The 8,317-nt window shown below is 29.8% G+C and overlaps 1 long non-coding RNA gene across 1 annotated transcript; it reads right to left on the bottom strand.

The window, feature by feature from the left end:
• Window positions 1-6,448: 6,448 nt before the first annotated feature.
• LOC145953149 (uncharacterized) lies at window positions 6,449-7,673 on the bottom strand. The gene is made up of 3 exons (XR_014430697.1): window positions 7,513-7,673; window positions 7,273-7,437; window positions 6,449-6,684 (listed from the first exon to the last, which is right to left on the bottom strand). It is a non-coding gene; the product is annotated as an uncharacterized LOC145953149 (long non-coding RNA).
• Between the last annotated feature and the right edge of the window lie 644 nt (window positions 7,674-8,317).

The following is an 8,317-nucleotide window of genomic DNA, read 5'->3' as shown; positions in this document are numbered from 1 at the left end:
ACCCGTGAACCTAGGTGCTCGAATGCACCTAAATGTAATTTATGAAGCATTTAGGGTTGATTTGAAGGTGCACATGTTCAGACACTAGTGGTGAAAAACATGTGACTCAAATGCAACTTAAATGCCTTCCAAATTAAATCTAGTTTAGCCTAATTAGCCTATTTAATTAATCCTTCCATATTCTTATTCTAATTAGGGATGATAAAATGGGCCGTGGCCCGCGGGCCGGCCCATTGGCCTGCCAATTTTTGGCGGGCCGGGCCAATCATTTCAGCCCGCCAAGCCCGCCCCGCCAAGCCCGCCAACCCGGCGGGCCAAATAGCAGGTTGGCCCGTCCCAGCCCGCCAACCCACATAGGTGATTTTGTGATTGGGCTTTAGTATAAATAATAAGCTTTATATAAAATAAAAAAAAATCAGGCCCAACAGGTAAAGAGATTAGTAGAGTCCGTTTCAGCCAAATCCCTAAATGCTAAATCAATTCCACTCCAGCCACCGAAGAGCACCTTCGCTTTCTGCTTGGCTTCGTCCAGAACAAGGAGGCATTGCGCGTGCGTGTAGGTGTATAAATATATATTCTTTTTCTCTTTTGTTGAAGAAGGATTCCAAGTTCCAACTCATTCACTGCTATGAGGAGTGTGGCTTTAATGATTCCTTTTTTTATAATTTTTTTTCTATTTTTTTTATTTGAACATAAAATATATTTTTTTTCCAGTTTTTTGCAAATTATTTTTTGGGTATGCGGGCTGGCCCGCCGGCCCGCCAACCCATCCTTAGGCGGGGCAGGCCAGCATTTTTAGCCCGTTTTTCATTGGCGGGCCAGTCCGGCCCGACCTGTTTTTGGCGGGCCATTGGCGGGGCGGGCCAAAACGGGGCGGGCTGGCCCGTTTTGCCACCCATAATTCTAATGGCCTAAATACAATGGCCAATCAAATACAATGGAAAGGAAAAATTACAAGGATTAAAATGAGCCCAATATTGGGTACCAAAAGCCCAAAGGCCCATGAAGACCAAAACTAGGCCCAATAAGCCTAAAGCCCAAAAAGTCATATTCTAAGGTCCATGATACAAGACTAAACAATATGAAATCCTACACCACTCAACATGCAATAAAGGTGGTCATCCATGTAAAGTCCAAGTGAAGAGAACCCTAGGCCCACCAAGCCCATTGGGCCCACTAAGCTCTGAAGTAGTCAAATCCTCAAGTAATCTTCTGGCCATAGCTCTAGTGGTTGGACCCTTGGTCCATGCTCTTCCATCAAATAGTGTATATCAAAAACTCGTGCTTTTGCAATGATGTAGTAATCAGACGAAACGCTGGAAGGTGATTAGATGCTGTAGTGGAAAGTAACAAACAAAGAGGCACAAATATTTTTATATTAGTTCATCTCAATCACAGAGATTACGTCCAGTTTTCAATCCAATCAGATTGAGTTTCATTATCTTATAAAATATACAAGTATTCTTTCACAAGTCACTTCTAGATCAACACCAAGTATTCTTTCGACAAGCCTCTCCATATTCAAACCCAAGTATTCTTTGAACAAGCCTCTCCAAGTTCAACGCTAAGTATTCTTTAAACAAGTCTCTCCAAGCTCAACACTAGGTATTTTTTTGCACAAGCCTCTACAGGCTCAACCCTTACAAATAAATTTGACAAGAGTTATAAGAATAACTTAGTCTCTTTTAGACATTATGGTATGAAATTACACACAAATAAACTACAAAGAACTATATATGAGATTTACAACGAAGATCGTCTTTGCAGTGCCTCAACTTTGTTCTTGAAGCTTTTGATCATTTTGAATTTCTTAGTGAATGTAGAATATTTATGTACAACGCCTTTTTTTTGTACGTGTGTTCTAAGATTATCTATGTGTAGTTTGAAGGCTTGATCCTTATATAGTAACTTCAGAGAAGATGACCGTTGTAGCAACATTGAATTTAAACATTCAGATTTTTTCACAAGTTGCTTCACCTGTCTTCCTTGTTGATCCTAAAGATTACCATTGACACATTAAATGCTTATTAGGATGCATGTGTCTCTTATCTGAACCAAGTAGCTACTTATCATCATTTCCCTCCATTTTGAGTGTAGTATAAAGTATTAGCGTAGAGTAGTTGGGACTAGTGTAGAGTAGTCTTTTTGAGTGACTTTTTCATGATATCCAGGATTTTGATTTTTGGCTTCACAGATATTTTTGTGTTTTTCCTCCTTAATGTTCTTCAACATTTCCAAAGTTTTTTTCTTTTTTAATCTGTTGAGGAATAATACATTAAATGAAGCTCGATGTTAGTCTAATATAATAGTGTTCATTTAATGTTATCAAACAAACTATTTGCTTCGTCTAATTTCTATCATCTTATAGCTGATATGTATTTTCTTCACATTTCGTTTGATACGTTTTATCTTTGAAGAGAGCTTTTGTCTACTTAAAAAACATTTGTCATCATTAAAACTTAAGGATTGTTTGTTGTCTTAAAACAAGATTTTTTATTTAATAGTTTTCAACCATTTTTACAAGATCTTGATTAACTATCATGGACCAGCTCTAGATATCAATTGTTAAAAAAAATAGTTGATCCAAGAGGGGGTTGAATTGGATTTTCAAAATATTCTTTTGAAATTTTCTTAAATAAAAACTTTTCTAAGTATTTTCAACTAAATTAATTGATTTAAGTCAAGGTAGAACAATTGTGTTGAAAACCTTATTAATGCAAGTCTAAATTTAACTACCCTACATGCAATGCTTATGATACAATAAACATATTAACCAACATGTAATTAGATTTAGCAATAATGTAAATTTAGGTAAAAGGTAAGAGAAACTTGCACAAGAATCTATATTGGTTCAACCACTACCACTTGTGACCTACATCTAGTCCCAATCAACATGATTGAATATTTCCATTATTATTTAATTTTCAAAAGTTTTACAATCACAAATCACATACAATACACTTCAACAAAAATTAAAGAAACCACTAGAGGTTCTCACAAAGGGTTACAAACAACTCTTCAAGGAAAACTTTGCTCAGAGTTCACTCAATGATTATAATTCATAAAATTTTAGTTATTTCTAAGTTTTGAGAATGAAAAATGTTATATAGAGTTTCCTGTTTGAAATAATCGATTATTTTATTCTTCACAAATTTGAAAATCCACAAAAAATAATTTAATCGATTATTTCTAATGGTAATCAATTATTCTAGAAGCTATTTCTAAAATAATCATTTATTTAGCCAAATAATTGATTATTGCAATAACTATTTCTTAGGTTATTGAAAAATAGAGCAGATAAACGCTAACTACTAAAGATAATCGATTATTTTGAGTAAAAACTCAATACTTCAATTTTTCATACTAGATCCTTTTTAAATCAATTTTAAACCTCACATTTATCAACACCCATCAACTTAAATGAAGAATCATAAACCAAGTAATGATTATTAGCACTATCAAGCACAAAGCAAATCATAAAAGAAATTATAACTTGCACTCTTATCTATTAAGATGCTTCTCATAATTGATTTGCAACCATCAAAATATAAGATCTTCATCTTGAGCTTGATCAACAATAATAAGCAGCTTAAGACATGAAATTGAACCTCTCTTCGACATTTTTATTTCTTGATTAATTATCATAAAATCTAGTTTTTTGCACCTCAAAGTAGGGTTTAATCATCATGGGGATGGGTTTTGCTATCATACTAGGGTATTCATAGTATTTAAACCTAGTGAAACAAAAGTTTGCGAAGGAATTCAGTGTCAATGTTCATCTTTACCTCCCACATCAGAAGCTCCATCATTTTCTTCCACCTTCAACAATCTTGAGACACTCCTAGGAGGGATGAATGTGAGCAATGACGATCGAAAACATAACAAAGAAATTAACCAACACGAGAGGTGGTAGTGACAAACAGTGAGCAACGGGGGCGATTGTTAGACGGATGAGCGACGACAACACGGGGAGGATAGAGAGACTTGGGAGTGCGGTAGCAAGAGGGGAGGAATAATGGAGAGAGTCTCACGAAAACACAAAAAAGAAAAAGAACATATAAAATTTTTAAAATCAATTCATTAAGAACAAATTTTGTAGGTTACCCACAAAATTTTATACACGAGTAACTGATTTGTAAGTATCTTACAAAATTGGTTACACATATAACCAATTTTGTAACTAAGACTTACAAAATCGGCTGAAAAGAACCAATTTTGTAAAATACTTACAAAATTGGTTATTCTCGTGTAACTAATTTTGTAGACACTTACAATATTGGTTAATTTTTAATTGATTTCAAAATGTGCATGTTATAATTACAAAATTACCATCATATTACCTTTAAAATCGATTATTGTATAACCGATTTTAAAACATCGATTTCGTATGTCTTTTTTGTACCAGTGTATTGTACTAACCACTGTACTAAGTTTAGTTGCGATATTGGTAACTTAAAAATAATTTTTATAGTATATTATTAATTTTAAATTTACATTTAAGTATATAATATACATGCATATATTATATATGTTGTTGTTACATCAATTACAAGTATATTATACATATGTACACGTTATTTATATTTTTAATATGTTTTTCAACCTACAACTTTTTCATGTATTTCTTCATACAAAATAAAAATAGTTAATTTTACACGTAACAAGATGAGAATTGAATTCAATTGAATGTGATTATTTAACACCTTATCTATTTTTGGAGTTTCTTTAAGATATACTATGAACTTTATTGAAATTTATAAATATGAAATACATATGACAAGCATTTTTTTTGAAAAAGATATAATAGATATTAGGTCAAGTAGTTTAATTAGTGACTCACTCACTTGACCTCTAATCCACTAATCTCATGTCTTGACTAATTTGATGATCGATTCGATTTTTTAAGCATCGATACCAATTGTGCATTTTTTGATACTCTAAGTTTTGATTTTCTAAATTAAATATCCTAACAATTATGTAATTTTTGTTCCACTTTCAAAGTATATTAATGTATAGTAATATGTAATTATTAAATTATTGTTTACCTATAAATATTTAATAATGATTTTAATATTAATTTATCAACAATACTATACTAATAATTTAATTTTATTTATTTAATAATAACAAATATGTATTCTTTAATACATAAATGAAATTTATAATTTATGTATTTAAATAATTATAATTTAAAAATATTTTAATAATAATGATTATATATTAATATAAATTCATCTCATCTCATCTTTGGATGCATCTCAAACTTATGATGCACTCTCTTAACCAAATTTATTCGTTTTTTTTTTTTTTTTTTTGCTTTTTCTCTCCCCATTTTTCTCTACGATGTTCCCTTTCCCCACCCATCTCTACTGCTCCGGATGAGAAAAAACTCAGACAAAATGAAAAATTTCTCTGCAAAAAAAGTTCTATGGAACATTAACATATTAGTTAGCCATAAAGGGTCCCATTTTGCACAAAAGTATATAGCAAATAGAAAAACCCTTTTCACACACAAAAAAAAATAATAACAAAGAAAAAACAACTAACAACAATGTCATTGATTTTCCACCGTAATGTGATTGTTGGTACTAACGTCTGATGTATACATCATGTAACTGTTAATCAAATTCGTTGATTTACATCTCAAACCCTTGAGAGCCATCAAAACATTTCAGCGATAATATCTCAAATTTCTCGTTTTTACTGATTTAAAGAACAGACATGATGATAACAAAAAATTTGGTACTTTACAGTCATAGGGTTTGGAAGAATTGAAATTAGCTTAGTAATTTGAGCATATCTAAAATGGGTTTTGGAAGTGACACTTTTGTACATGTCTCCACCTAAGTCTTCTCTTTAACCCAACTCAGGTCCAATAAGGTTCTCTTTATGTGGTGGTGCCATGGATATGGGTTAGGAGAAGAGAGAATCAAGGAGAGAGAAAGAGAGAAAGGAAAACTAAAAGGGAGAAACAAAAATAAATTTGGTACTAAATTGGTGTAGAGAGATTACCATAAGTCTATACAAAATGAGATAAATGTAAAGGTGATTAAAAGTGGACTACGTACCATACATCAGCTATATAATTAGAGCATCTTAGGAATTCGTCTATTAATATACTAATCATATCCATAACATTAACTTATCAACAATGTTATTAATACTAATAATATATAATATAATATATTTTAATTTAATTATTAGTAATAAATGTGTGTTCAATTTGATTTTCATTAATTTAAGGTATATATATATATATTAATTATATGTGTGTATCTATGTATTAATTATAAATTTATTTTTATATTAAAGAAATTCATATGTTTAAGGTGACAATTTTATAATATTATTTTGATGGAGAGCTTAAATTTTAAAATTGTATAATTGAGATACTTGAATAATCGAAATTATAAAATATTAAAAGTACATTTAAACCTTAAAACCATGATTGTTCCAAAAGAGTTTTTATGCATTTATACTTTTATTTGACTACAGACACCTTTATTTTATTTTTACTTTTATACATTTCAAGCATAAGCCATGTATGCTTACACTTTTATTCCGGCACAAACTACCCTATTGGAATCTTTATTCTTACAACCTCAAAACACATTTCTTTAATACTTCAATGAGCAGAATCTTCCACTCCTACCTTTGCCATTGGTTCCCTTGAGAATGAATGACCTGCAGAGTGTATGTCTTCAATATAAGTAGATATAATGCTAAAGAGGATTGAATGAAAAAACATACATCGTAGATTGCAATCTTAAGATTTGAGGATGAAATCTAAAACCTAATCTTTATTAAGAGAATTTTGTGGTTTTGAAATAATATTGATGATGGCTAAAATAGGAAACTCCATGTTTGTAAAGAGGATTTGGTCTTTGATCTTTTGAACATTTATAAAATAGGCTGGACATAAAATTATAGGGAGGGAGCATTATATGTCAAATACTAAAAGTTAGTTAGAAATGACTTGGTATTTACAATCTTATTAACATTCATTGGATTTGATCCTAAAAATATTTGATATTCAATTAAATATTATATGAATGTGTTGTATTTGATTCTTTAAAAAATAATTATTGAAAAAAATCAAAATCTCACATTGACTAAATATTAGATAATTATATACTATATAAGTGGAGAATATATAATTGTCATCTTACAAGCTGATTTTATAAAATTTAACTAAACTTAGATCCACTATTCTAAGATAAATAAATTACATTATTTTTGTTGATTGTTTTTGTTTAATTTTATTTTCTATACCTGATTTTATGTTTTTACGTTTACAAATGCAATATCCTTCACTACAGACAGCTAATGCTGCAGTACACTTCATCTCACGAAGGTGGGGAAGACAATCCTTGGTTGTAGAACATGGAATTACAACTATAAGTCCATCCTTTACTGGTTCCCTTGAGATTGAATGGCCTGTAAAATTAAGTGTATGATTTTAATATAATTAGACATGATTCAATGAGGAAGAGATAAATAGAAAACAAATACCATAACAAGCTTCTATAACAAGAATGCAAAACAAAAATGCTAATTTGAACGAAGTCTTTGACATGTCTCTTAGGTTGCAATAGCAATAGCAATATGTGATGACAACGAAATCTAAAATCCAATGTTTCTCGAGAGAATTTGGTGACTTGAAATAATACTGAGCTTTGGTCTATATATAGCAGAAGCTGGACTTTGTATTAGTAACGTGTTAGTATGAATAATTATATGAACATTTTACTTTTTTGCAGTTGCGTATGAAATACGTGGTGTGAACACTCGAAAAACTTTATTACATATAATATTTAATAAAATATTTATTGACGTTAAAGATTTTATTTCATTAATTTCTACTTTTATTATTTTTATTTATTTTTAATATTCAATTTGAACGAGTGATTTAATTTGATACTCTGATTTTTTTAAAATATTTAATATTTTTTTTCTTCAAATTGACATTATAACGTTAATATAATATGACGACAACATATAAACATCATTTAAAGAATAGATGATCAAATTGAATTATTGAAAAATATTCGATTTAAAAAAGGTGTTTAAATGTTGTTCCAAAAATAAATAAAAAGACTAAAAATATAATTTACCTATTTTATTATTAAAATTAAATTATTAATAACGTACATTCAACTTTATTATTTTATCTTATTTGAGTTAAATTTTACACAGTTCAATATTATATTATGAACGACAATGAAATAATAAAAATATTAATTAATAAATATATTATATTTAATAAATAACTTAGTAATATTTAATAACATTTAATGAAGTGAAATATTTTATTATT

The sequence above is a fragment of the Cajanus cajan genome, chromosome 11 (genome assembly GCF_000230855.2).
Source record: "Cajanus cajan strain Asha chromosome 11, NIPB_CcT2T_4, whole genome shotgun sequence".
Classification (NCBI taxonomy): domain Eukaryota; kingdom Viridiplantae; phylum Streptophyta; class Magnoliopsida; order Fabales; family Fabaceae; genus Cajanus; species Cajanus cajan.
Note: the sequence above shows the minus strand (reverse complement) of the source record. Positions and strands in the feature narration are given on the sequence as shown.